The following is a 22,442-nucleotide window of genomic DNA, read 5'->3' as shown; positions in this document are numbered from 1 at the left end:
TTCCATGAAATATCCACTTTCAATGAATTAGGCCTGCTGTCCACAATTAAGTGTAAAACTAACACTGTTTGTTTTTAAAGGAGAATGTGATATCATGTATGAATCAACTTGCCTTTGTAACCTCCCCAACTTACCTTCTCCGATGGGTATGGCGACTCGCACCCAGTGAGGTAGTTTCACAAAAGTGGTTGCCTTAGAAATATTAGTGACTACTACTGACGCAGAGAGACACTAAGTAGGGAGAGTATGGAGAAACAAATCCTGTGCTAACAAGCCTCGTGAGCTTTGTGTTAATCCATATGAGGGAGATAACGAAAATGGTGAACATGGTACAGGGAACTGCCAAAATAAAGGAAACAGCAACAAGTGTTAGGCCACTACGAACCGCCAGAACAGCTTTGGCATAGATGCGCCTTGGCATAGATTCTATAAGTGTCTGGAACTCTATTGGAGGGATGCGATACCATTCTTCCACGAGAAATTCCATAGTTTTGTTGGTAAAGGAAAACACTCAGGTGCCACTTCAGAATCTCCCATAAGTGTTCAATTGGGTTGAGATCTGGTGACAGAGACGGCCGTGGCATATGGTTTACATCGTTTTCATGCTCATCAAACCATTCAGTGACCACTCTGTGGATGGGGGCATTATGTTGGAAGAGACCACTCCCATCAGAATAGAAACTATTCACCATAGGTTGCAGGTGATCACGCAGAATGGCTATGTATTTATTGGCGTTTACCTTGCCCTCTAAAGAGTTGAGTGGACATAAACCATGCCAGGAAAATGCACCCCAAACAGGGGTTAAAGCAACAACAACAAAAATCCCATGACTGAAATTTAAATCCATCTCAGATCAATTGTCTGGGGCCAAGTTATCCTCCTTTTCATGTAAGAAAGTCATGACTATCATGCTTTTAGGGAAAGAGGATCATTTTGTACATGTATTAAACCTGCGAGTTTGACCAATTCCAGGCCCCTTGCTTGGGGGGTTGGGGGTCCTCCCAGGGATAATTTTTATGTTAAAGGACTGAGAAGCTCAGTCCTGGTGTCTTATTAATTTATATTATTTTTCAAACAATAACAACCACACATAAACACAATAAATAGACAAACACATATTTCTAACAACATCACACCTGCTCAGACCCACGTTCCCACCGCAACCATACAAATAAAATAAAATCGTATTTGTCACATGCGCCGAATACAACAGGTGTTGATACTTACAAGCCCTTAACCAACAATGCAGTTTTAAGAAAATAGAGTTTAGAAAATATTAACTAAACAATAAAATAACGAGGCTATATACAGGAGGTACCGGTACTGAGTCAGTGTGCAGGGGTACAGGTTAGTTGAGGTATGTCTCACAACCACACTCATCCTTCATCCCCTGGAGCATTCCATTGTTTGTAGCACTATGCCATATGGCCTTAAACCCGAACTGTTAGATTTATCTTCGTAGCACACATATACATTTGATTCATCCACTGGCATAGTGATGGAGGATAATTTGATTTCCAGCTTTTAAGTACAGAAAAGTATGGTCCACCCCATTGGGTATCTCACCGCACCCCCATGTGCCATGTCTTGAAATATGCTGATTGTAAGTTTAATTGTAATCTGTCTTTGTAAAACTTCTGATAGCCAACTTTCTAAGTCTGCCCATGACTTTTGGACTTTATAGCACTCCCAGAAGGCATGAATTATTGAGACCTTGTTAGTTTTACACTTAAGACATGACACTGCCATTGTGCTGTAGAATTTGTGAATTTTGTTTCTTGTATAATACATTCTATACATTAGTTTATACTGGGTTAAGAGTACATTTTCATTAACTGTAATTTTGTTAGTTATGTTCCAACACTCCATCTTGTGCCTATATCAGTATATTTTAAGTCTTGATTCCAATAGTTTATATTTTTTTCTAAGAGATTGTCAGTTGGATAGGATTTCTGCAAGGTTTGTACATATTACCTATCATATGGGTATCCTTTTCTGAGTCAAATGGGGTTCCCTCAACTTTGCGCTGATGTCCAAAAGATTTCAGGTGGAAATGTTATATATATATATATATATATATATATATATATATATATATATATATATATATATATATATATATATATATATATATATATAAATAACTTTTAAGTTGCATGTATTGGAAAATGTCTACATTGGTCAGTCAAACATTGCTTTTGAAATCTGTGAATCTGTTTTTTTGTGTGTGCTGGTAACTTACCAGCATTACGACTGTCCCAAATTGGATCCTTTGTTCTTACCCCCCAGGGCAATTGAACTTCTCCCAGAGGCTGCTCCAAGATGCCGCTGGCGGAGAATAGATATTCAGAGTGGACTTCTAGTCCGACTCAGGAGGCATGCACACCATCAACCGCTTCAGAGTATATTACTCGCTAATGTTCAGTCTTTGGACAATAAAGTAGACGAGCTCAGGACGAGGATCTCCGTCCAGAGAGACATCAGAGACTGTAACATACTCTGTTTCATAGAATCATGGCTCACTTGGGATATACTGTCGCCTCCATACAGCCAGCTGGGTTCTCAGTACATCGTGCAGATAGGAAAAAATAACTCTCCCGGAAGAAGAAAGGCGTGGTGTGTTTTTCATGAAAACATACAGAAACTCAAGTCCTTCTGTTCACCCAATCTAGAATACCTCAATCAAATGCCGACCGTATTACCTCCCAAGAGAATTCTCTTTGGTTAGTCGTGTATATTCTCGCTCAAACCGATACCACGACAGCCCTCAAGGAACTACACTGGACTTTCTGCAAACTGGAAACCACATATCCTGAGGCTGCATTTATTGTAGCTGGGGATTTAACAAAGCAAATTTGAGGAAAACACTACCGAAGTTCTGTCAACACATTGACTGTAGTACTCGTTCTGGAAAAACACCTGACCACTGCTAATCCCCCTTTCGAAATGCCTACAAGGCCCTCCCCAGTCCTCCCTTCTGCAAATCAGATTGCGACTCCATTTCGCTCCTTACCTCCTATAGGCAAAAACTCAGGAAGTACCCGTGCTAAAGTCTTTTCAATGCTGGTTCAATCATGCTTCAAGATTGTTTTGATCACGCGGACTGGGATATGTTTCGGGTAGCCTATGAGAATAACATTGGCGTATACATGTACACGGTGACTGTTGTTCCCACTGTGACTATTAAAACCTACCCAAACCAGAAACCGTGGAAATATGACAGCATTCGCACAAAACTGAAGGGGTGAACCACCGCATTTAACCATGGCAAGGTGACTGGGAATATGGTTGAAAACAAACAGTGTAGTTATTCCCTCCGTAAGGCATTCAAACAGGAAAAATGTTAGTACAAAGAAAGTGGAGTTGCAATTCAACGGCTCAGATATGTGGCAGGGTCTATAGACAATCACGGATTACTAAGGGAAAACCACTCACGGACACCGACGTCTTGCTACCGGACAAGCTACACCTTCTTCGCCCACTTTGAGGATAACACAGTGCCACCGACGTGGCTCGCTCACAAAGACTGTGGGCTCTCGTTCTCCGTGGCCGACGTATGAGTAAGACATTTAAGCGTGTTAACCCTCGCAAGTCTGCCGGCATAGACTGCATCCCTAGACGCATCCTCAGAGTATGTGCAGACCAGCTGGCTGGAGTGTTTATGGACATATTCAATCTCTCCCTATCCCAGTCTGCTGTCACCACTTGCTTCATGATGTCCAACATTGTTCCTGTACCCAAGAAAGCAAAAGGCAACTGAAATAAAGTATTATTCTATATTGTTTTTTTTACCGCTTTTGATACGGTAGACTATTCCATTCTTGTGGGCCGGCTAAGGAGTATTGGTGTCTCTAAGGGGTCTTTGGCCTGGTTTGCTAACTACCCCTCTCAAAGAATGCAGTGTATAAAGTCAGAACATCTGCTGTCACCAAAGGGAATACCCAAAGACTCGATCCTAGGCCCCACGCTATTCTCAATTTACATCAACAACATAGCTCAGGCAGTAAGAAGCGCTCTCATCCATTTATATGCAGATGACACAGTCGTACACTCAGCTGACCCCTCCCCGGATTTTGTGTTAAACGCTCTACAACAAAGCGTTCTTAGTGTCCAACAAGCTTTCTCTGCCCTTAACCTTGTTCTGAACCCCTCCAAAACAAAGGTCATGTGGTTCGGTAAGAACGCCCCTCTCCCCACATGTGTGATGACTTCCTCTGTGGGTTTAGAGCTTGAGGTAGTCACCTCATACAAGTACTTGGGAGTATGGCTAGATGGTACACTGTCCTTCTTTCAGCACAAAGCTGCAGGCTAAAGCTAAATCTAGACTTGGTTTCCTCTATTGTAATCGCTCCTCTTTCACTCCAGCTGCCAAACTAACCCTGATTCAGATGACCATCCTACTCATGCTAGATTACGGAGACGTAATTTATAGATCGGCAGGTAAGGTTGCTCTCGAGAGCGGCTAGATGTTCTATACCATTTGGACATCAGATTTGCCACCAATGCTCCTTATAGAACACATCACTGCACTCTATACTCCTCTGTAAACTGGTCATCTCTGTACACCCGTCGCAAGACCCACTGGTTGATGCTTATTTATAAAACCCTCTTAGGCCTCACTTCCGCCTATCTGAGGTATCTACTACAGCCCTCATCCAACACCCGTTCTGCCAGTCACATTCTGTTAAAAGTCCCCAAAGCACACACATCCCTGGGTCGCACGTCTTTTCAGTTCGCTGCAGCTAGCGACTGGAACGAGCTGCAACAAAACACTCAAACTGGACAGTTTTATCTCTTAATTCAATTAATCAATCATGGACACACTTACTGACAGTTGTGGCTACGTTGCGTCATGTATTGTTGTTCTCTACCTTCTTGCCCTTTGTGCTGTTGTCTGTGTTGAATAATGTTTGTACCATGTTGTTGTCATGTGTTGCTACCATGCTGCTACCACGCTGTGTTGTCAAGTGTTGCTGGCTTGCTATATTGTCGTCTTAGGTCTCTCTTTATGTAGTGTTGTTTCTCGTCTGTTTTGTCCTATATTATAATTTTTTACCCCAGCCCCCATCCCCGCAGGAGGCCTTTTGGTAGGATGTCATTTTAAATTAGAATTTGTTCTTAACTTCTTTGGGGTAGGGGGCAGTATTTTCACGTCCGGATGAAAAGCATGCTCAGAGTAAACGGCCTGCTACAAAGCCATAAAAGCTAGAATGTGGATATTTTTAGTAGATTTGGATAGAAAACACTATGAAGTCTCTAAAACTGTTTGAATGATGTCTGTGTATAAACCTGAGAAAAAATCCAACCAGGAAGTGAGTAATCTGAGGTTGGTCAGCTCCTATTGAAGATACATTGGGATATTGGTAATGTTGCACTTCCTAAGGCTTCCACTAGATGTCAAAAGTTGTTAGAACCTTGTCTGATGCCTCTACTGTTTAGTGGGGCCGAAGGAGAGAGGTTTGAGTCAGGTCTGCCATGACCTGAACATACCATGCGCGTTCACGTGAGAGCGAGCTTTGTTCCATCGCAATTCTGAAGACACAGGAATACTCCGGTTGGAACATTGAAGAATTATGTCAAAAACATCCTAAATATTGATTCAATACTTCGTTTGTCATGTTTTTACGGACTGAAATATAACTAACTTTTCGTCCGTACTTTCCGCTGGACCTGCCCACGCGTCGTGAGATTGGAAAGTGTACTGAACGCTAGAACAACAAGGAGGAATTTGGACATAAATGAAGGACATTATCGAACAAAACAAACATTTATTGTTTGGAGTGCATTCTGATGACGATCATCAAAGGTAAGTGAATGTTTATATTGTTACTTCTGACTTCTGTTGACTGCATAATATGGCGGCTATATTTGTGTCTTGATTGGGCTCTGAGCGTCGACTCAGATTATTGCATTGTTTGCTTTTTCCGTAAAGCTTTTTTGAAATCTGACACAGCGGTTGCATTAAGGAGAAGTGCATCTAAAATTCCATGCATAACTGTTTTATCTTTTAGCATGTTTATTATGAGTATTCCTGTAAATTGATGTGGCTCTCTGAAAAATCAAAGGATGTTTTGTGACTTCTGAACGTAAGACTCCGATGTAAACTCAGATTTTTGGATATAAATATTAACTTTACCGAACAAAACATACATGTATTGTGTAACATGAAGTCCTATGAGTGTCATCTGATGAAGATCATCAAAGGCTAGTGATTAATTTGATCTATATTTCTGCTTTTTGTGAATCCTCTCTTTGGCTGGAAAAATGGCTGTGTTATTCTGTGAATAGGCACTCACCTAACATAATCGTTTGGTTTGCTTTCGTCGTAAAGCTTTTTTGAAATCGGACACTGTGGCTGGATTTACAACAAGTGTATCTTTAAAATGGTGTAAAATACATGTATGTTGAGGAATTCTAATTATGGGATTTCTGTTGTTTTGAATTTGGCGCCCTGCACTTTCACTGACTGTTGAAGAGGTGGGACGCTAACGTCTCACGTACCCTAGAGAGGTAAAGGTGCGGCAGGTAGCCTAGTGGTTAGAGCGTTGGCCTAGTAACGGAAAGGTTGCAGGATCAAATCCCTGAGCTGACAAGGTAAAAATCTGTCGTTCTGCCCCTGAGCAAGGCAGTTAACCCACTGTTCCAAGGCCGTCATTGAAAATAAGAATTTGTTCAGTGAAAGTGCAGGGCACCAAATTCAAAACAACAGAAATCTCATAATTAAAATCCCGCAGACATACAAGTATTTTACACCATTTTAAAAGATAAACTTGTGAATCCCACCACAGTGACCGATTTCAAAAAGGCTTTACGATGAAAGCACAACATATCATTATGTTAGGTCAGCACCTATTCACAGAAAAACACAGCCATTTTTCCAGCCAAAGAGAGGAGTCACAAAAAGCATAAATAGAGATAAAACTAATCACTAACCTTTGATGATCTTCATCAGATGACACTCATAGGACTTCATGTTACACAATACATGTATGCTTTGTTCGATAAAGTTCATACTTATATCCAAAAATCTCAGTTTACATTGGCGCGTTATGTTCAGTAATGTTTTGCCTCCAAAACATCCGGTGATTTTGCAGAGAGCCACATCAATTTACAGAAATACTCATAATAAACATTGATAAAAGATACAAGTATTATACATGGAACTTTAGATAAACCTCTCCTTAATGCAACCGTTGTGTCAGATTTCAAAAAAACTTTACGGAAAAAGCACACCATGCTATAATCTGAGTACAGCGCTCAGACCCAAAACAACCATAAAGATATCCGCCATGTTGTGGAGTCAACAGATGTCAGAATAGCATTATAAATATTCACTTACCTCTGATGATCTTCATCATAATGCACTCCCAGGAATCCCAGTACCACAATAAATGTTTGATTTGTTCCATAAAGTCCATAATTTATGTCCAAATAACTCATTTTATTTCACGCGTTCAGTACACAATCCAAACTCACGACGCGCGGGCAGTTCCAGGCAAAAATTCAGACGCAAAGTCAAAATACAGTTCGGAGAAACATGTCAAACGAAGTATAGAATCAATCTTTAGGATGTTTTTAACATAAATCTTCAATAATGTTCCAACCGGAGAATTCCTTTGTCTCAGAAATGCAATGGAACGCTAGCTAACTCTCTCACGTGAACGCGCATGGTCAGCTCATGGCACTCTGCCAGACCACTGACTCAAAGAGCCCTCATTCCCCTCTCCTTCACAGTAGAAGCATCAAACAAGGTTCTAAAGACTGTTGACATCTAGTGGAAGCCCTAGGAAGTGCAATATGACCAATATCCCACTATCTTTTTTATTTTGACTTTGATAGGCAAAGAGTTGAAAACCTACAAACCCCAGATTTTTTCTCAGGTTTTTGCCTGCCATATGAGTTGTTATACTCACAGACATCATTCAAACAGTTTTAGAAACTTCAGAGTGTTTTCTATCCAAATATATATATAAGCAACTGGGCATGAGAAGCAGGCAGTTTTTAAACGTTTTTATAATCAATCCTCAGGTTGTTTTTAACATAAATAATCGATAATATTTCAACCAGACAGTAAACTATTCAATACAAGAGATAAAGAAAATGTCGAGCTACCACTTTCGTGCGCATGAACTAATCAAAGGACATCTGGCAGTCCACTGACGCGATTTGATAAATCTCGCTCATTTTTCAGAATAAAAGCTTGAAACTATGTCTAAAGACTGTTTACAACCTGTGGAAGCCATTGGAAAAGGAATCTGGTTGATATCCCTTTAAATGGAGGAAAGGCAGGCAATGGAACAGAGATTTTTCAAAATAAGAGGCACTTCCTGGTTGGAGCATATTCTAGCATCTGGGCCTGAGAAATAGGCCGTTTACTTTGGGAACGTTATTTTTCCAAACATAAAAATACTGCCCCCTAGCTTCAAGAGGTTAAGAGGCTGCTGCTTTATGAACATAGAATCACTGGCCACTTTAATAATGGAACATAAGTTACCTTAATAATGTTTACATACTGCTTTACTCATTTCATGTGTATATACTGTATTTTTATCAATATCACTCTTAATATTAATATATTTCTGAACTCAATTCTTTATCTTTTAGATGTGTGTATTGGTAGATACTACTGCACCAGGAACACAAGCATTTCGCTATACCCGCAATAATATCTACAAAAAAATGTGTATGTGGCCAATACAATTTGATTTGAAAATAGACTTACTAAAGGTTCGGAGGAATAACATGCGCATCTTCAATATGTACTGATGGTTCCTCTTTAGTTCATTTAACAATATATTGCAAGTAAAAGCTTGGGTGGCGAGTTGACACAATTCCAAGTCCGGAGAGTTAAGAAGATTTATTTTATTCTATGAGTTTAACTTGTCCACATAAAGTCTGTTATAGCAGAGTTCACTTTTTAAAAGAATGTCTTTGGTGGAGGTAATTGATATTACAGAGAATACATTTAACCTGTTTGGGCTGCAGGGGCAGTATTGAGTAGCCAGATAAAAGGTGCCCATTTCAAACGGCCTCGTACTCAATTCTTACTCGTACAATATGCATATTATTATTACTATTGGATAGAAAACACTCTAGTTTCTAAAACCGTTTGAATTATATCTGTGAGTAAAACAGAACTCCTTTTGCAGCAAATTTCCTGACAGGAAGTGGAAAATCTGAAATCGATGCACTCTTCTAGGGGCTGCCTATTAAAGTCCTTGTTATTTATTAGTTTAGATGCACTTCATACGTCTTCCACTAGATGTCGACAAGCAGTGAGAGAAGAAATTGAGTGTGTAACTTGATCTGGCCTCGAATTACAGCTCTTGGCATGACGTGTCACCAGTTTCCTGTTTTCTGGAGAGCGCGAGGAGGCACCTGGATTTGCCTTCTGATAAGCTGACGTTATGGATGACTATGGGCGGCCTCGGGCTTGCAGCCAGAAGAAGCTAAAAAAACATTTGAATGCATGCCATTCTGAGGAGGTTTATTCTAACAGTAAGATTGTTTCATTTAACAAGATCTGCTTTCATCCTGTTGAGTAATGGGATAAATTTTGTCCGGCTTTGATTTTATTTGATACATGTGACCATATCATCGTAAAGTATGTTTTTTCAATATAGTTTAATCAGATTAGTGAAATTTTTTCGGGAGTTTTGCCGTGTTCCGTTCTCTTCCGTTTGTTGACATGGAGAGATTCGTGCCACTTGGCTAGTGTGCTTGCTAAATCGAGAGGGAAAGAGGCCGTTCTAAATCCAAACAACGATTGTTCTTGACAAAGGACCCCTTGTCCAACATTCTGATGAAAGATCAGCAAAAGTAGGAAACATTTTATGATGCTATTTCATATATCTGTCGTACATGTGAACTAGTCGTCGGCGCCCAGCTTTTGGGTACTCTATCTATACCCAACGCTGTATGTCGTAATGAAGTTATTTTTAGAATTCTAACACGGCGATTTCATTAAGAACTAATGGATCTATCATTTCCTATACAACATGTATTTTTTAGTTATGTTTATGAATAGCTATTTGGTCAGAATATGTGTGTCAGAAAAAGTGTCAGAAAAATATCCGGACGTTGTGGGAAAAAGTAGCTACGATAGCACAATGTATAACCACTGATTTCAGCTCTAAATATGCACATTTTCAAACAAAACATAAGTGTATGTATAACCTGATGTTATAGGACTGTCATCTGATGAAGAATATCAAGGTTAGTCAAAAATTATATATCTTTTACTGGTTTGTTACGATCGCTAACCTTTGCTGCTGGTAAATGGCTTGTGTTTCTGGCTATTGTGGTAAGCTAATATAACGCTATATTGTGTTTTCGCTGTAAAACACTTAATAAATCGGAAATATTGGCTGGAATCACAAGATGCCTGTCTTTCATTTGCTGTACACTATGTATTTTTCAGAAATGTTTTATGATGAGTAATTAGGTATTTGACGTTGGTGTCTAATTATTATGGCTGCTTTCGGTGCAATTTATGATTGTAGCTGCAATGTAAACTATGATTTATACCTGAAATATGCACATTTTTCGAACAAAACATAGATTTATTGTATAACATGTTATAAGACTGTCATCTGATGAAGTTGTTTCTTGGTTAGTTTGGTTGGTTCTTGGTTAGTTAGGTTGGCTTTGTGCATGCTACCTGTGCTGTGAAAAATGTCTGTCCTTTTTTGTATTTGGTGGTGAGCTAACATAAATATACGTGCTGTTTTCGCTGTAAATTAAAAAAATCGGACATGTTGGCTGGATTCACAAGATGTGTACCTTTCATTTGCTGTATTGGACTTGTTAATGTGTGAAAGTTAAATATTTAAAAAATATATATTTTGAATTTCGCGCCCTGCACTTGAGCTGGCTGTTGTCATATTGTGGGCGGCCTCGGGCTTGCAGCCAGAAGAAGTTAAAAACATTTGAATGCATGCCATTCTGAAGAGGTTTATTCTAACAGTAAGATTGTTTCATTTAACAAGATCTGCTTTCATCCTGTTGAGTAATGGGATAAATGTACCTTTAAATATTAGTTGTCACTTATTAAACATCATAAGTGTTAGATATTTTATGTGGTCCATGAGATATTATTTTTCCTATTGCCATTATTTTGTAAATTTTCTATCCTGAGATTTTAGAGTATTCTGAAAGTTTTCAATATTAGTCAGGTATATCAGGAGATCGTCAGCAAATACATTTTGTTTATATTCATGTTTACCAATACTGATACCTGTTATGTTTGGTCCTGTCTCAGTTCAATTGCCAAAGCAAACAGGAGGGGGGAGAGAAGACATCCCTGTCTTGTGCCCCTTTCTAAAGCAAATTCATCAGATAATGTATTATTGGTTTATATTTTTGCTTCTGGATATTTATAAAATATTTTTATGAAACGTATTGTTTCAGCTGGAAAGTTGAAGGCTTCCAAAGTTTTGAATAGAAAAAAAGGCCATTCAAGATGGTTGAAAGCAATGTTACGAGTCTGTTCTAGAGATGAGTGTCTTGGTCTCGTCTCGGTGTCAGATACATTTGTACTCGGTCTTGACTCTATTTTCTTCCCGAGACCAGCCGAGATCAGTGGAGTAAAAAACTAAATTATCAATTTCTATTCAGTCAGAGAAAAAAGACGCTTTGCCAGGCCAAATATTAATGTTTCAAGAAAGGAGTGTATATCTTAAGTCTTCATATCTACACTGAACAAAAATATAAACTCAACATGTAAATGTTTGACCCATGTTATATGAGCTGAAAAAAACATGCCAGAAATGTTCCATAAGCACAAAAAGCTTATTTCTCTCAAATGTTGTGCACAAAATTGTTTACATCCCTACTAGTGAGGATATCTCCAGGAATGCCGGCCAGAGCAGTTGCCAGACAATTGAATGTTAATTTCTCTACCATAAGCTGCCTCTAACGTCATCTTAGAAAATGTGTCAGTATGTTCAACTGGCCTCACAACTGCTTGCATCGTGTGAGCGACCGGTTTGCTGATGTCAACATTGTGAACAGAGTGCCCCATGGTTGCAGTGGGATTACGGTATGGACAGGCATAAGCTACGGACAACGAACAAAATTGCATTTTATTGATGTCAATTTGAATGAACAGAGATACCGTGACGAGATCCTGAGGCCCATTTTCGTGCCATTCATCCACCGCCATCACAAATCAAATGTATTTATATAGCCCTTCTTACATCAGCTGATATCTCAAAGTCACCTCATGTTTCAGCATGATAATGCACAACCCTATGTCGCATGGATCTGTACACAAATCCTGGAAGCTGAAAATGTCCCAGTTCTTCCATGGCCTGCATACTCACAAGACATGTCACCCAATGAGTATGTTTGGGATGCTCTGAAACGACAAGTATGACAGCGTGTTTCAGTTCTCGCCAATATCCAGCAACTTCACACAGCCATTGAACAGGAGTGGGACAACATTCCACAGAGTGGAAAAAAAATAGTAGACCACAAGTCTGGTCCATCCTTGGGAGCAATTTCCAAACGCCTGAAGATACCACGTCCATCTGTACAAACAATAGTACGCAAGGATAAACACCATGGGACCATGCAGCCATCATACCGCTCAGGAAGGAGATGTGTTTGGTGTAATAGAGATGAAAGTACTTTGGTGCGAAATGTGCAAATCAATCCCAGAACAACAGCAAAGGACCTTGTGAATATGCTGGAGGAAACGGGTACAAAAGTATCTATATCCACAGTAAAACGAGTCCTATATCGACATAACCTGAAAGGCCGCTCAGCAAGGAAGAAGCCACTGCTCCAAAACCGCCATAAAAAAGCCAGACTACGGTTTGCAACTGCACATGGGGACAAAGATCGTACGTTTTGGAGAAATGCCCTCTGGTCTGATGAAACAAAAATAGAACTGTTGGGCCATAATGACCATCGTTACGTTTGGAGGAAAAACGGGGAGGCTTGCAAGCTGAAGAGCACCATCCCAACCGTGAAGCATGGGGGTGGCAGCATCATGTTGTGGGGGTGCTTTGCTGCAGGAGGGACGGGTGCACTTCACAACATAGATGGCATTATGAGGATGGAAAATTACGTGAACATATTGAAGTAACATCTCAAGATATCAGTCAGGAAGTTAAAGCTTGGTCGCAAATGGGTCTTCCAAATGGACAATGACCCCAAGCATTCTTCCAAAGTTGTGGCAAAATGGCTTAAGAACAACAAAGTCAAGGTATTGGAGTGGCCATCACAAGGCCCTAACCTCAATCCTATAGAAAATATGTGTGCAGAACTGAAAAAGCGGGTGCGAGCAAGGAGTCCTACAAACCGGACTCAGTTACACCAGCTCTGTCAGGAGGAATGGGCCAAAATTCACCCAACTTATTGTGGGAAACTTGTGGAAGGCTACCCGAAATGTTTGACCATTTACATTACATTTAAGTCATTTAGCAGACGCTCTTATCCAGAGCGACTTACAAATTGGGACCAAGTTAAACAATTGAAAGGCAATTCTACCAAATACTAATTGAGTGTATGTAAACTTCTGACCCACTGGGAATGTGATGAAAGAAATAAAAGCTGAAATAAATTGTTCTCTCTACTATTATTCTGACATTTCACATTCTTAAAATAAAGTGGTGATCCTAACTGACCTAAGACAGGGATTTTTACTAGGATTAAATGTCAGGAATTGTGCAAAACTGAGATTAAATGTATTTGGCTAAAATGTATGTAAACTTCCGACTTCAACTGTATATACTGTATCTTTGTCTATGCCGCTCTGACACCATTCCTTAGATTTGTGTGTATTGGGTAAATGTTGTGAAATTGTTAGATATTACTGCACAGTCAGAGCATTTCGTTACACCTGTAAAAACATCTGCTAAACACGTGAATGTGACCAATAACATTATTTTATTTTAAAGAACAGCGCAAATAAGCAATTACAAACGACAGTCCATCATTACTTTCTGAAAGTTTCGAGAACATTTAAAGTTTCTGGAAATGCAGGCGCAAAAGCATCAAGCGCTATGATGAAACTAGCTCTCATGAGGACCGCCACAGGAAAAGAAGACGAAGAGTTACCTCTGCTGCAGAGGATAAGTTCATTAGAGTTACCAACCTCAGAAATTGCAGCGCAAATAAATGCTTCACAGAGTTCAAGTAACAGACACAACTCAACATCACCTGTTCAGAGGAGACTGCGTGAATCAGGCCTTCATGGGTTGAACTGCTGCAAAGAAACCACTACTAAAGGACACCAGTCATAAGAAGAGACGTGCTTGGGCCATGAAACACAAGCAATAGACATTAGACCAGTGGAAATCTGTCCTTTGGTCTGATGAGTCCAAATTTGAGATTTTTGGTTCCAACCACCGTGTCTTTGTGAGACGCAATATAGGTGAACGGATGATCTCCGCGTGTGTGGTTCCCACTGTGAAGAATGGTGTTGGGGTGCTTTGCTGGTGTCAGTGATTTATTACAAATTCAAGGCACACTTAACCAGCATGGCTACCACAGCATTCTGCAGCGATACGCCATCCCATCTGGGTAGCGCTTAGTGGGGCTATAATTTGTTTTTCAACAGGACAATGACCCAACACATCTCCAAGCTGTGTAAGGGCTATTTGACCAAGGAGGAGAGTGATGGGGTGCTGCATCATATGACCTGGCCTCCACAATTACCCGACCTCAAACCCAGATGGTTTGGGATGAGTTGAACTGCAGAGTGAAGGAAAAGCAGCCAACAAGTGCTCACCATATGTGGGAACTCTTTCAAGACTATTGGAAAAGCATTCCAGGTGAAGCTGGTTGAGAGAATGCCAAGAGTGTGCAAAGCTGCCATCAAAGCAAAGTGTGGCTACTTTGAATAATCTAAAATACATTGATTTGTTTAACACTTTTTTGGTTAGGACATGATTCCATGTGTGTTATTTCATAGTTTTGATGTCTTCACAATTATTCTAAAATGTAGAAAATTGTATAAATAAAGAAAAACCCTTAAATGAGTAAGTGTGTCCAAGGTGTAGGAACTGTATGTGCAATGTTAAAGCTTATCTACCCCCTTTGGGATAAAATACTGAATTTGAACTTTCCAGTTCCTTTTTTGTCATTTAGCAGATGCTCTTATCCAGAGCAACTTACAGTTAGTACACTCATCTTAAGATAGCTAGGTGGGACAACCACATATCACAGGAATAGAAAGTACATTTTTCCTCAATGACGTAGCTATCAGTACAGTCAGATCTAGAAGTGTGTGTGTGTGTGTGTGGGGGGGGGGGGGGGGGGTCAAGTGCAAGTGCTGGTGAGGGTGAGCATTATTTAAGATACTGTTTGCAGAGGTAGGGTTTCAGATGTTTAGGGTAGGGAGGGGACTCTGCTGTCCTAACTTCAAGGGGAAGCTGGTTCCACCATTGGGGTGCCAGGACAGAGAAAAGCTTGAACTGTGCTGAGCGGGAGCTGCCCTCCCGTAAGGTTTGGAGGACCAAGAGACCTGAGGTGGCAGAACGGAGTGCCCGGGTTGGGGTATAGGGTTTGAGCGTAGCCTGAAGATAGGGAGGGGCAGTTCCTCTTGCTGTTCTGTAGGTAAGCACCATGGTCTTGTAGCGGATGCGAGCTTCGACTGGAAGCCAGTGGAGTGTGCGGAGGAGAGGGGTGACATGAGAGAACTTGGCAAGGTTGAAAATCAGGCGGGCTGCAGTGTTCTGGATAAATTGCAGGGGTTTGATGGCACAAGCGGGGAGCCCAGTCAACAGCGAGTTGCAGTAGTCTAGACAGATGAGGACAAGTGCCTGGATTAGGACCTGCAACACTTCCTGTATGATGTAGGGTCGTACTCCACGGATGTTGTAGAGCATGAACCTGCAGGAGCGGGTCACTGCTTTGATGTTTGTAGAAAACGATAGGGTGTTGTCCAGGGTCACACCAAGGTTTTTTTTTTTACTCTGGGAGGGTGACACTGGAGTTGTCAATTGTGATGGAATGGTCTTTGAGCGTGCAGGCCTTCCCCGGGAGGAAGAGCAGTTCCGTCTTGTCGAGGTTGAGGTGGTGGGCCAACATCCAAGTTGAGATATCTGCCAGGCACGCAGAGATGCGTGTCGCCACCTGGGTGTCAGAAGGGGGGGGGGGGGGGGTAGAAGTTGAGTGTCATCTGCATAGCAATGAAAGGAGAGACCATTTGAGGATATGACGGAGCCAAGTGGCTTGGTGCATAGAGAGAAGAGGAGAACCGAGCCCTGGGGGACACCAGTAGTGAGAGTACGTGGTGCAGACACACGTCACCTGGTAGGAGCGGCCTGTCAGGCAGGTTGCAATTCAAGAGTGTTCAGAGCCTGAGATGCCCAGCCCTGAGAGGGTGGAGAGGAGGATTTGATGGTTCACGGTGTCGAAGGCAGCGGATAGATCTAGAAGGATGAGAACAGAGAGAGAGAGTCAGCGTTGGCAGTGCGGAGAGCCTCTGGGACACAGAGAAGAGCAGTCTCAGTTGGTGAGGGTCAAGAAGATCGTTCTGAGAGAGATAATGAGAAAGTTGGTGTTGGTTTCTTGAGGGGAGGAACTTTGGACATTTTGAAGTCAGAGGGGACGCAGCCAGTGGTCAGGGATAGGTTGATGAGGGAAGTGAGGAATGGGAGAAGGTCCCCAGAGATGGTCTTGAGAAGGGAGGAGGGGATGTGGTCAAGTGGGTAAGTTGACAGGCGGCTAGAGGTCTGGAGAAAGAGGTCAAGGTGTAGGGTTGATCTGTGTACGTGAATTTGTCAAGCTTTTTTCCAAAGTGGTTGACAAAGTCGTCCACAAAGAGAGGGGGGGGGGTGGCGGATTAAGGAGGGAGGAGAAAGACCTTTAAGTCTTTACTGAAGACTTATCTCTTCAGTAGGTCATATGATTGAGTGTAGTCTGGCCCAGGAGTGTGAAGGTGAACGGAAAGGCTCTGGAGCAACGAACCGCCCTTGCTGTCTCTGCCTGGCCGGTTCCCCTCTCTCCACTGGGATTCTCTGCCTCTAACCCTATTACAGGGACAGAGTCACTGGCTGACTGGTGCTCTTTCATGCCGTCCCTAGGAGGGGTGCGTCACTTGAGTGGGTTGAGTTACTGACGTGATCTTCCTGTCTGGGTTGGCGCCCCCCCTTGGTTTGTGCTGTGGTGGAGATCTTTGTGGGCTATACTCGGCCTTGTAAGTTGGTGGTTGAAGATATCCCTCTAGTGGTGCGGGGGCTGTGCTTTGGAAAAGTGGGTGGGGTTATATCCTTCCTGTTTGGCCCTGTCCGGGGGTATCATCGGATGGGGCCACAGTGTCTCCTGACCCCTCCGGTCTCAGCCTCCAGTATTTATGCTGCAGTAGTTTATGTGTCGGGGGGCTAGGGTCAGTTGGTTATATCTGGAGTACTTCTCCTGTCTTATCCGGTGTCCTGTGTGAATTTAAGTATGCTCTCTCTAATTCTCTCCTTCTCTCTTTCTTTCTCTCTCTCGGAGGACCTGAGCCCTAGGACCATGCGTCAGGACTACCGGGCATGATGACTCCTTGCTGTCCCCAGTCCACCTGGCCTTGCTGCTGTTCCAGTTTCAACTGTTCAGCCCGCGGCTATGGAACCCTGACCTGTCCACCGGACGTGCTACCTGTCCCAGACCTGCTGTTTTCAACTCTCTAGAGACCGCAGGAGCGGTAGAGATACTCTTAATGATCGGCTATGAAAAGCCAACTGACATTTACTGCTGATTATTATTTGACCATGCTGGTCATTTATGAACATTTGAACATCTTGGCCATGTTCTGTTATAAGCTCCACCCGGCACAGCCAGAAGAGGACTGGCCACCCCTCATAGCCTGGTTCCTCTCTAGGTTTCTTCCTAGGTTTTGGCCTTTCTAGGGAGTTTTTCCTAGCCACCGTGCTTCTACACCTGCATTGCTTGCTGTTTGGGGTTTTAGGCTGGGTTTCTGTACAGCACTTCGAGATATTAGCTGATGTACGAAGGGCTATATAAAATAAACTTGATTTGATAAGGTGTAAAATCCTTTCCTAGGGTTTGAGGCAGAAGCTTGACATTTAGAGTGGTGGAAAGGGGCTTTCGCAGCGGATACAGAGGAAGAGAATGTAGAGAGGGGGAGTGAAAGGATGATAGGTCCTCTGGAAGTTTAGTTTTCATTCACTTTCGCTCAGCGGCCCGCAGCCCTGTTCTGTAAGCTCGCAATAAGTCACTCAGCCACGGAGCAGGACGGGAGGGCCGAGCCAGGCCGGGAGGAAAGGGGACAGTGCGAGTCATAGGATGCGGAGTAGGAGAGTAGGGTCGAAGAGGCAGAATCAGGAAACAGGAGGGAGAAGGATTTGGCAGAAAGGAGAGATGATAGGATAGAAGAGGAGAGACTAGTGGGAGTGAGAGAGTGAAGATTGCGATGGCGCATGACCATCTGGGTAGGGGGTGAGTGGTTAGTGTTGGAGAAAAGGGAGACAGAAAAGGAAACAAAGTAGTGATCAGAGAGCTGGGGGGGAGGGGGGGTCGCAGCGAGATTAGTAGGCAAGCAGCCTCTAGAAAAGATGAGGTCAAGAGAGGCAAGGAGGGGAAAGAGAGTTGGAAAGAAATTAATAAAAGGCAGACGTCGGGAGGTTGAAATCGCCAGGTACGAAGAGCGGTGAGCCATCGTCAGGAAATTAGGTTATCAAGGTGTAAAGCTCATTGAGGAACTCTCCAAGGGCACCTGGTGTGCGATAGATCACAATAATGTTAAGCTTGAATGGACAAGTGACAGTGACAGCATGGAATTCAAATGAAGAGATGGACAGGTGAGATGGAGAAAAGAGAAAATCTTCACTTCGGAGAAATGAGTAGACCTGTGCCCCGACGACCAGATGCTCGAGGACTACGAGAGAAAACATGGTCAGATGAAGATAGAGCAGCTGGAGTAGCAGGAGTAGCAGTGTTCTCTGGGGTGATCCATGTCTCCGTCAGGGCCAAAAAGTCAAGGGCCTAAAGGGCAGTATAGGCTGAGATGAACTCCGCGTTCTTGACCGCAGATCGGCAGTTCCAAACGCTGCCAGAGACCCGGAATTCCAAATGGGTTGTGCACGCAGGATACACTAAATTAGAAGGGTTGCAACCAAGGGGTGGAGAGCGTCTGTAAAGCCTACAGGGAGAGGTGTGAACAGGTATAGAAAACACACACATGGTTGACTAAGCTACAAAAGAGCAAAATGAAATAATCTGTAATTAACTATGTAAGATACTCAAGTGAGAGACTGGTGTGGAGCATTCCTGTTTCCTTCCACGAACACCTCGGCAGAACCGTCTTTGTTTCAGCGACAAAACCGCCATGACCGCCACTTACATCTCCCGCTGAGAACCCAGGAGAGACTGAAGAAGTAACTAATTGCTAATTCCCTAGCAGAGGTAGAGAGCACACCGCCCTGTACTAACTGCTGATTGTCTAGGAGACGTGAAACCACTCCCCCTCCAATACAGCCACTGATTACCAAAACAAGTCACAAATTGCACTGCCCCTTGATCCTGGTTGATGTGTAAACAACTATCTGCAGTCAGCAGTTCTCACACCAAGTAGGCCACTGGGAAAACAGGCATCACTTTAAGTAAATGGCCCTAGCTAGCAAAAATACAGTACTAGGCCAAAGAAGATAAAAATTATACTTATCACTCCTGGAGATATCAGGAGTGCTCTAGCTATAGCCCATAGAAACACATTGAATAACACATTCATAAATGGCAGAGAAAAATAGTCAAAAAATAAATCATAAGGAATAAGGTTTTGAAGTGTGTGTCCTATACAGTATCTAGGAGAATATTTTTGTTTTTTGGAAACATATTTTACCCCTTATTTTTGTTAGCACAAAACTACCTCCACAATGCCTTCCATTTGTATGGGTTCCCTTCAGACGAGTCCCGTGACACTACTGGGAGGAAAACGATGAACACCATCATGCTTGTGAGAGTCTCCCCATTCCACAATGGGGTCATATTACACCGAACAAAAATATAAACACAATGTGTTAAGTGTTGGTCCCATGTTTCCTGAGCTGAAATAAAAGATCCCAGAAATTTGTCATACGCACAAAAAGATTATTTCTCTCAAATGTGTGCACAAATTTCTTTATACCCCTGTTAGTTAGCATTTCTCTTTTGCCAAGATAACCCATCCACCTGACAGGTGAGGCATATCAAGAAGCTGATTAAACAGCATGATCATTACTACACAAGTGCACCTTGTTCTGTCAACAATAAAAGGACACTAACATGTGCAGTTGTCACACAACACAATGCCACAGATGTCTCAAGTTGAGAGAGCATGCAATTGGCATGCTGACTGCAGAAATATCCATCAGAACTGTTGCCAAAGAAGTCAATGTTAATTTCTCGACCATAAGCCGCCTCTAACGTTGTTTTAGAGAATTTGGCAGAACGTACAACCGGTCTCACAACAGCAAACCACATGTAACCACACCAGCAGTTGCAGTTCGGCATCGTAACAGACTTCAGTGGGCAAATGCTCACCTTCGTTGGCACGCTGGAGAAGTGTGCTCTTCACAAATGAATCCCGGTTTTGGGCAGATGGCAGACAGCGTGTATAGCGTTGTGCGCGCAAGCGGTTTGCTGATGTGAACTTTGTGAACAGAGTGCCCCATGGTGGCGGTGGGGTGATGGTATGACCAGGCATAAGCTACGGACAACGAACACAGTTGTATTTTATCAATGGCAATTTCAATGCACAGAGATGACGTGATGAGATCCTCTTATGTTTCAGCATAATAATGCACGACCCCATGTAGCAAGGATCTGTACACAATTCCTGGAAGCTGAAAATTAATTTATTTAAGTTGAATGATTTCCTTATATGAACTGTAACTCAGTAAAATCTTTGAAAATGTTGCATGTTGCTTTGATCATTTTTGATCAGCGTAGTTTGTAGCTAAGGCTGTTGTAGTGACCATATTACCGCCACACTGGCGGCCACGAGTCATGAAGGCAGTCAAATTCCACGTGACTGTTTAGTAACGGTTATAAGGGTTCTCCAAGATCTGATGCTGCTGATGGTCATCAGTAGCCTACCAAACTTGCAAACTGCCTGGTCCTCAGCACTCTATTGTCCCTCTAATCACTCTGACATCAATGCAAATGTAATCGAAAATCTAAATCAAACACTTCATGAGAGCCCATGAGCTCATTTTGTGCAACATTTCTATAGGCTATGCAATTGCGAGAGATAACAGAGTGATGGACTATTATATTATAAAAAGGAGGATCCCATCAGCTTTCTATAGACTACGCCTATTATATATACACTGCTCAAAAAAATAAAGGGAACACTTAAACAACACAATGTAACTCCAAGTCAATCACACTTCTGTGAAATCAAACTGTCCACTTAGGAAGCAACACTGATTGACAATACATTACACATGCTGTTGTGCAAATGGAATAGACAAAAGGTGGAAATTATAGGCAATTAGCAAGACACCCCCAATAAAGGAGTGGTTCTGCAGGTGGTGACCACAGACCACTTCTCTGTTCCTATGCTTCCTGGCTGATGTTTTGGTCACTTTTGAATGCTGGCGGTGCTTTCACTCTAGTGGTAGCATGAGACGGAGTCTACAACCCACACAAGTGGCTCAGGTAGTGCAGCTCATCCAGGATGGCACATCAATGCGAGCTGTGGCAAGAAGGTTTGCTGTGTCTGTCAGCGTAGTGTCCAGAGCATGGAGGCGCTACCAGGAGACAGGCCAGTACATCAGGAGACGTGGAGGAGGCCGTAGGAGGGCAACAACCCAGCAGCAGGACCGCTACCTCCGCCTTTGTGCAAGGAGGATTAGGAGGAACACTGCCAGAGCCCTGCAAAATGACCTCCAGCAGGCCACAAATGTGCATGTGTCTGCTCAAACGGTCAGAAACAGACTCCATGAGGGTGGTATGAGGGCCCGACGTCCACAGGTGCAGGACGTTTGGCATTTGCCAGAGAACACCAAGATTGGCAAATTCGCCACTGGCGCCCTGTGCTCTTCACAGATGAAAGCAGGTTCACACGCACATGTGACAGACGTGACAGAGTCTGGAGACGCCGTGGAGAACGTTCTGCTGCCTGCAACATCCTCCAGCATGACCGGTTTGGCGGTGGGTCAGTCATGGTGTGGGGTGGTATTTCTTTGGGGGGCTCGCCAGAGGTAGCCTGACTGCCATTAGGTACCGAGATGAGATCCTCAGACCCCTTGTGAGACCATATGCTGGTGCGGTTGGCCCTGGGTTCTTTCTAATGCAAGACAATGCTAGACCTCATGTGCCTGGAGTGTGTCAGCAGTTCCTGCAAGAGGAAGGCATTGATGCTATGGACTGGCCCGCCCGTTCCCCAGTCCTGAATCCAATTGAGCACATCTGGGACAACATGCCTCGCTCCATCCACCAACGCCACGTTGCACCACAGACTGTCGAGGAGTTGGCGGATGCTTTAGTCCAGGTCTGGGAGGAG

The 22,442-nt window shown here is 42.8% G+C and overlaps 1 protein-coding gene across 6 annotated transcripts in view; it reads right to left on the bottom strand.

Moving 5' to 3' along the window:
- Positions 1-22,442, bottom strand: part of LOC120044705 (far upstream element-binding protein 3-like) — a 79,117-nt gene that overhangs the window by 21,071 nt on the left and 35,604 nt on the right. The gene's annotated exons all lie outside the window — the stretch shown is intronic.

The sequence above is a fragment of the Salvelinus namaycush genome, chromosome 1 (genome assembly GCF_016432855.1).
Source record: "Salvelinus namaycush isolate Seneca chromosome 1, SaNama_1.0, whole genome shotgun sequence".
Lineage (NCBI taxonomy): Eukaryota > Metazoa > Chordata > Actinopteri > Salmoniformes > Salmonidae > Salvelinus > Salvelinus namaycush.
This window is presented reverse-complemented; position numbering and strand designations above follow the sequence as displayed.